At 45.1% G+C, this 8,013-nt stretch overlaps 1 long non-coding RNA gene across 1 annotated transcript in view; it reads right to left on the reverse strand.

Annotated features, from left to right (window-relative positions):
* Positions 1-5,364: 5,364 nt before the first annotated feature.
* LOC117130542 overlaps positions 5,365-8,013 on the reverse strand; it is an 8,429-nt gene continuing 5,780 nt past the window's right edge. The window contains exon 3 of the long non-coding RNA XR_004453902.1: positions 5,365-5,690. This is a non-coding gene — a long non-coding RNA (uncharacterized LOC117130542). The remainder of the gene's footprint in view (positions 5,691-8,013) is intronic.

Below are 8,013 nucleotides of genomic sequence, written 5' to 3' on the forward strand. Positions count from 1 at the left end.
CTGCGTCAAGGCATAAGGCTTTGCAACCCGTACCTAGAGTTAGCGTTTTCCGTTAGATCAAGGCCTAAGGCTTTTCAACCCGTACCTCGACCTAACGTTGTGTTAGACCGGACTAGTCAAATATCAGAGTACTCATGAAGCGCATATAAAACAATTACTTTTATTGATTCAAGAAATATTCATACATTGAATAATTCAAGACTGGGCCCGGCCTAATGCCAAATCGAGTCAACATAACACAATTCACAATACCGTTTACAAAAGCCATGAAAATCTACACCGGCGGTCCTAACGTCCAGCACCAAGCTATCCGATCATCCTTACCTAAAGCGACCTGCAAAAAGGACAACGAAGTTGGATGAGTAATCTAGTATTACTCAGTGAGCTGGCGGCCTCTACCCGCAACCTAGACTTTACCCAGACAACCTAAAATAACAATCAATCTAGCCCTAGCATGCAATAAAAGCTAAGGCTAAGCAAACCGTTACTAAGTTAGACTTGGCCTCCTGCCATGATCTAGCTTCAAGTACCGGGAACCTGCATTAAAACAAGTCAACAAACAATCCCTAGTTAACCATATATACGCCTGAGTTCAATACTCATGTAGTGTTAGACACTTAGACTATGCAAGTATCATTAATCGATCGACCAACAATCAAACAAGAACATAATCGGCCAACCAATGATACCGCATAGCTTTAATATCCACCACCCTTCACAAGCCATCACTCAAACACATACAGGCCAACGTCAGGCCTACACTAACGAAACACACATCAAGCCTAATCCGGTACCTAAACCAGACTTAGGACTTAATGTCAGAACCTGCAAGCAAATCAATCAACCACAAACACAATCACAATAATAAGACTATGAGTAACTACGACTCGATCTAACTTGTAACACCGTATATCAGTGCTACACTAACTCGAGGGTTCCATAACCCTCTACGACACTCTAACACAACACAACACACTACCCCGGGAAATGGTGACTTAGTGTTCATCCTCTCTATCGGCAATATCCTATCTTCCTACCACAAAGGCCAGAAGAAGGAACTTTCAACCGACCGAGGCCCACAGTCCTTCGGGTCACCGCGCGACAGCCCACAGTCCTTCGGGTCACTGCCACATTACACCGTCGTGTAATAACTCAGCCCTAGGCCATGATCCCGTCTCTCTGAGTCTTCCCGATCCAACGAATAAGGGGTTTCCTTAAACCCGCTGGGTACAAAGTTGAGGAAACACTAATCACCCCTAAACAAGCCTAGTATGGACGAGTTACGCTCATACTGTCGGCTACAACACACTAATCCTAATAAGACCAGGACTCCTACCACAAACTTAAATACACTAAGGAGTCTACGACACTAACACCAGTACTCGTAGTCCAGCCTATATGGCATAGGATTCGTAGTACTAAACTCGACACGGAAGGAAATCGGCCTATATGGCCTAAGATCTCCTGAACAATACCATCCCTGCACAACAACAATCACTACCAAACCAAGCATTCAATAGTCCTAATATCTCTAAGGCAGGTCTACTCCATTACTAAACTACCCATAAATAAATAAAGAAAAACATGCATCTCAATCCTAACATTTCAGCTACGCCATAATTTATCACACTATACCGGTTAATGCATCATTCATCCTAGTCCTAGTCAGGTTATAACTCAGTCTTAATTCCATTATATCTCAGCTTAGCCCATGCTAAACTGAGTCCAATTCATAAATAAAAATAACCCTAGGACTCTATCATGCATCAGTGTGATATTACTACTCTATATGCAACTCGATCTATCCTAAGTTCCAAGTGGAACTCAAACAAACCAACTCACAGTGTTCTTGCATCTGGTTGATCGGAGAGAGCCTAGCCAAAACCCAATGCCTCTGTCTTCAATGGACTGGTATGGACGAATCAGGACTTGGACAGAACCTCCTCGGACTTCTGGATCTTCTTCTCGGACTTTCGGTAGAACAATGGCTCTTAAAAATGCTCTAACTTCTTCAAAACAGCTCCAAATCCTTCACTTCCTTTTTCTACTTCACTTTCTCTCTCTAGCCCAAGTTTTAGAGTGATGTTTGAGTGTGTGGAATGAATGAAACGAGCTGGGGGAGCTGGGTTTATATAGATATGGCCAACCATTGAAATGGTGCCACTCCATCGCCTGTGTGTCGTCCCGCATGCTTCCGGTCGCATGCGCGGCGACACACGGGCGTCCAAATGTCACCATGCATGACTCCTCTGCATGCCAGAAGCCAGCACCACGTCCAGATGTCATTCAGCATGGCTGGAGCTCATGCATCGCGACACACGGGCCTCTGGGTGTCAAGACGATGCCATGTCGTGCTTTGGGTGTCATGCTGCATGTGAGGCTTCATCCTGCGGAGACATGTCGTGCTACGGAGACACTAAGATGCTTGGATGAAGGACAGCACGTCCTGATCTCTCAGATAGGGCCACCTCGAGCTTCCCGGTTGATTTGTGCGATTTCGGTCTTTCTGGTGAATTTTCGTCCCGCGATCAATCCCGAATATTTTTCCGCTCCCGTTCTGATTCTCTAAATATTTTTAATAAACTCCAGATGAATACTGAGATCCTCTAAAAATATTTCCCGAGCCTCCGGCTTCTTCCAATAATTTCGAAAAACCGAAATTAGGGTTTTCGACCAACTTCGGGTTTTCCCGTCGTGCTTGCTTCCCGTCCTGCTTACTCCCGTCATGCTTCCAAATTATAATATCTCTGAAATAATATTCTGATGATAGATGTGAAGTTTCGCGGAAAACTTAGTGGCTAAGAAACGTCGGGTTTCTGAAACGTCGAGCTTCTAAACCGTCGTGCTTCCAAAAATGTGATTCTTCCAAAATCTTCGTCTGATCAATCTAAGACTCTTCTAAGAAAGGTAGAGCAGCTTAATATGTCTCATGGTTCACTCACGATCCATTCTTCGACCACATCCTACTTCGAACTTCTCGGTTGGCCCGTACCGCCCGCGGTTCGATCATCAAGTTGATGCTCGACCAATCTTCTGTCTTCTCCGAACCATGTTAAGTTTTGTGTGATCAAAACTCAACATTACTCCAAATATGTAATCTCCCAAAAGCTTGGCTCCAGATTCTGACTTTCCCTTGCTCGACCATTTTATCCCGAAGGGCGGGTTATCACATTCTTCCCCCCTTAATAGAATTTGTCCTCGAATTCTTAGTTGTCCAATGGCTCAGCTTCACGACATGTTCATCCCCTTGATGAAAATTTCTCCTTGGATCAGTTGTCTCGCGGCCTTGATCACTTGATGTGCTTCTTTATCGGTTTGCCCTTGGTTTCCTCCTTTCGGTTTCTCTGGTCTCCACCCAAACTTCTGGTTCTGAACTCACTCCGTCTTGATACATCTCAAAGCATTCCTTTAGTCTTGAATCCGTCCTTTACTTCTTGATTTTCCATGCTTCACTCATTCTTAACTCATCTCCATATCGCTTCACTCTCATTCTGAATTCATCTTCATATTGGTTCACCGTATCTACTGCTCTCCCATGAGTCTCCTTCTGAAAGTTGCCACAAAACTCTTCACTTGATGAATACTGAATCGTCTTCTTGCATTTACTCTGCCATAACGCGCACCATCTTTGCTTCTGATCACTGAAACCTTTCTTTTCCCAAAACTGATGAAGTCCTTTCTCAACGAAGTCTTGCTCATACTTGTCCAGTCCATACCACTGTCCAGTCCCTCTGAATCTCTCTCTCTTCACTTTGGGTTTTTAGCCTTGAACTCTTTTCACTTTAAGGTTTCCATTCCTTAAAGTTCCGATCAACGAACACACAAGCTGCAACTCAAAAGAACACTTCACATGCAAGTTAGTAGACAATTAATCAAATAATCTACTAACCCAGCAAATACTAACAATTCAACCTAACCGCAATTCTAACCAGAAACCTAACAGTTCTACCCAAGCAACCTAACAGTTCTAGATTCCACTATCTCAATCCTAATTCCTAAAACCACAAATCCTATCGCTGGACGTGACCGGTTTCCCTAATGCCTTTTGTGACTCAATTTGACTCGATAAATATTTAAAACCGATTAAATCATGAGTTCCGGAAGCATGGACGAAACCATGCTCTGATACCACCTCTGTAACACCCCCGAACCGTCCTAAGCATAGGTCGACCCACCGGCCAACAATCAAACAAGAACATGACCGACGGACGACCCACACCAAGGGTTGGAGATGAAAGGCCAACCGGCCAGCCAACAATCAAACAAGAACATGACTGACCGTCCAACCCAACACCATGGTCCGGAAGCGCTACGTGACGGGCTAGGGACAATCCGGTCAGAGTCACAAACTTTACTCCACGACCTAGACCAGTTCATCCACTAACTCGTCCCGCTGCGTCAAGGCATAAGGCTTTGCAACCCGTACCTAGAGTTAGCGTTTTCCGTTAGATCAAGGCCTAAGGCTTTTCAACCCGTACCTCGACCTAACGTTGTGTTAGACCGGACTAGTCAAATATCAGAGTACTCATGAAGCGCATATAAAACAATTACTTTTATTGATTCAAGAAATATTCATACATTGAATAATTCAAGACTGGGCCCGGCCTAATGCCAAATCGAGTCAACATAACACAATTCACAATACCGTTTACAAAAGGCATGAAAATCTACACCGGCGGTCCTAACGTCCAGCACCAAGCTATCCGATCATCCTTACCTAAAGCGACCTGCAAAAAGGACAACGGAGTTGGATGAGTAATCTAGTATTACTCAGTGAGCTGGCGGCCTCTACCCGCAACCTAGACTTACCCAGACAACCCAAAATAACAATCAATCTAGCCCTAGCATGCAATAAAAGCTAAGGCTAAGCAAACCGTTACTAAGTTAGACTTGGCCTCCTGCCATGATCTAGCTTCAAGTAACGGGAACCTGCATTAAAACAAGTCAACAAACAATCCCTAGTTAACCATATATACGCCTGAGTTCAATACTCATGTAGTGTTAGACACTTAGACTATGCAAGTATCATTAATCGATCGACCAACAATCAAACAAGAACATGATCGGCCAACCAATGATACCGCATAGCTTTAATATCCACCACCCTTCACAAGCAATCACTCAAACACATACAGGCCAACGTCAGGCCTACACTAACGAAATACACATCAAGCCTAATCCGGTACCTAAACCAGACTTAGGACTTAATGTCAGAACCTGCAAGCAAATCAATCAACCACAAACACAATCACAATAATAAGACTATGAGTAACTACGACTCGATCTAACTTGTAACACCGTATATCAGTGCTACACTAACTCGAGGGTTCCATAACCCTCTACGACACTCTAACACAACACAACACACTACCCCGGGAAATGGTGACTTAGTGTTCATCCTCTCTATCGGCAATATCCTATCTTCCTACCACAAAGGCCAGAAGAAGGAACTTTCAACCGACCGCGGCCCACAGTCCTTCGGGTCACTGCGCGACAGCCCTTAGTCCTTCGGGTCACTGCCACATTACACCGTCGTGTAATAACTCAGCCCTAGGCCATGATCCCGTCTCTCTGAGTCTTCCCGATCCAACGAATAAGGGGTTACCTTAAACCCACTGGGTACGAGGTTGAGGAAACACTAATCACCCCTAAACAAGCCTAGTATGGACGAGTTACGCTCATACTGTCGGCTACAACACACTAATCCTAATAAGACCAGGACTTCTACCACAAACTTAAATACACTAAGGAGTCTACGACACTAACACCAGTACTCGTAGTCCAGCCTATATGGCATAGGATTCGTAGTACTAAACTCGACACGGAAGGAAATCGGCCTATATGGCCTAAGATCTCCTGAACAATACCATCCCTGCACAACAACAATCACTACCAAACCAAGCATTCAATAGTCCTAATATCTCTAAGGCAGGTCTACTCCATTACTAAACTACCCATAAATAAATAAAGAAAAACATGCATCTCAATTCTAACAATTCAGCTACGCCACAATTTATCACACTATACCGGTTAATGCATCATTCATCCTAGTCCTAGTCAGGTTATAACTCAGTCTTAATTCCATTATATCTCAGCTTAGCCCATGCTAAACTGAGTCCAATTCATAAATAAAAATAACCCTAGGACTCTATCATGCATCAGTGTGATATTACTACTCTATATGCAACTCGATCTATCCTAAGTTCCAAGTGGAACTCAAACAAACCAACTCACAGTGTTCTTGCATCTGGTTGATCGGAGAGAGCCTAGCCAAAACCCAATGCCTCTGTCTTCAATGGACTGGTATGGACGAATCAGGACTTGGACAGAACCTCCTCGGACTTCTGGATCTTCTTCTCGGACTTTCGGTAGAACAATGGCTCTTAAAAATGCTCTAACTTCTTCAAAACAGCTCCAAATCCTTCACTTCCTTTTTCTACTTCACTTTCTCTCTCTAGCCCAAGTTTTAGAGTGATGTTTGAGTGTGTGGAATGAATGAAACGAGCTGGGGGAGCTGGGTTTATATAGATATGGCCAACCATTGAAATGGTGCCACTCCATCGCCTGTGTGTCGTCCCGCATGCTTCCGGTCGCATGCGCGGCGACACATGGGCGTCCAAATGTCACCATGCATGACTCCTCTGCATGCCAGAAGCCAGCACCACGTCCAGATGTAATTCAGCATGGCTGGAGCTCATGCATCGCGACACACGGGCCTCTGGGTGTCAAGACGATGCCAATTCGTGCTTTGGGTGTCATGCTGCATGTGAGGTTTCATCCTGCGGAGACATGTCGTGCTACGGAGACACTAAGATGCTTGGATGAAGGACAGCACGTCCTGATCTCTCAGATAGGGCCACCTCGAGCTTCCCGGTTGATTTGTGCGATTTCGGTCTTTCTGGTGAATTTTCGTCCCGCGATCAATCCGGAATATTTTTCCGCTCCCGTTCTGATTCTCTAAATATTTTTAATAAACTACAGATGAATACTGAGATCCTCTAAAAATATTTCCCGAGCCTCCGGCTTCTTCCAATAATTTTGAAAAACCGAAATTAGGGTTTTCGACCAACTTCGGGTTTTCCCATCGTGCTTGCTTCCCGTCCTGCTTACTCCCGTCATGCTTCCAAATTATAATATCTCTGAAATAATATTCTGATGATAGATGTGAAGTTTCGCGGAAAACTTAGTGGCTAAGAAACGTCGGGTTTCTGAAACGTCGAGCTTCTAAACCGTCGTGCTTCCAGATATGTGATTCTTCCAAAATCTTCGTCTGATCAATCTAAGACTCTTCTAAGAAAGGTAGAGCAGCTTAATATGTCTCATGGTTCACTCACGATCCATTCTTCGACCACATCCTACTTCGAACTTCTCGGTTGGCCCGTACCGCCCGCGGTTCGATCATCAAGTTGATGCTCGACCAATCTTCTGTCTTCTCCGAACCATGTTAAGTTTTGTGTGATCAAAACTCAACATTACTCCAAATATGTAATCTCCCAAAAGCTTGGCTCCAGATTCTGACTTTCCCTTGCTCGACCATTTTATCCCGAAGGGCGGGTTATCACACTTCCCGTGGACTGTTCGGGTGATTTTGGCCCACGTGGGCTGTCTGTTCAGTACACACATGACGTCTGTGGGTGTCCGCCAGCACACATAGGACGTCCGTGGCTGTCTGTGTGTGTCCATCTGTGTCCGTCAGCACACACCTGACGTCCGTGGCTGTCCATCAGTACACATAGCAGCACGTTGGTCCTTGGACTCAGCGTGCTGGCCCTTCCCGTGGACTGTTCGGGTTATTTTGGCCTACATGGGCTGTCTGTTCAGCACACACAGGACGTCCGTGTGTGTCCGTCAGCACACACAGGACGTTCGTGGCTGTCCGGCAGCACACACAGAACGTCTGTGGCTGTCCATCAGTACACATATCAGCACGCTGGTCCTTCCCTTGGCTGATTTTGGACAACCATAGACTGTCCATGGACTGCCGATCAGTACATATATCAGCACGCTGACAAC

Source organism: Brassica rapa, unplaced genomic scaffold, assembly GCF_000309985.2.
Source record: "Brassica rapa cultivar Chiifu-401-42 unplaced genomic scaffold, CAAS_Brap_v3.01 Scaffold0536, whole genome shotgun sequence".
In the NCBI taxonomy this organism is placed as follows: Eukaryota; Viridiplantae; Streptophyta; class Magnoliopsida; order Brassicales; family Brassicaceae; genus Brassica; species Brassica rapa.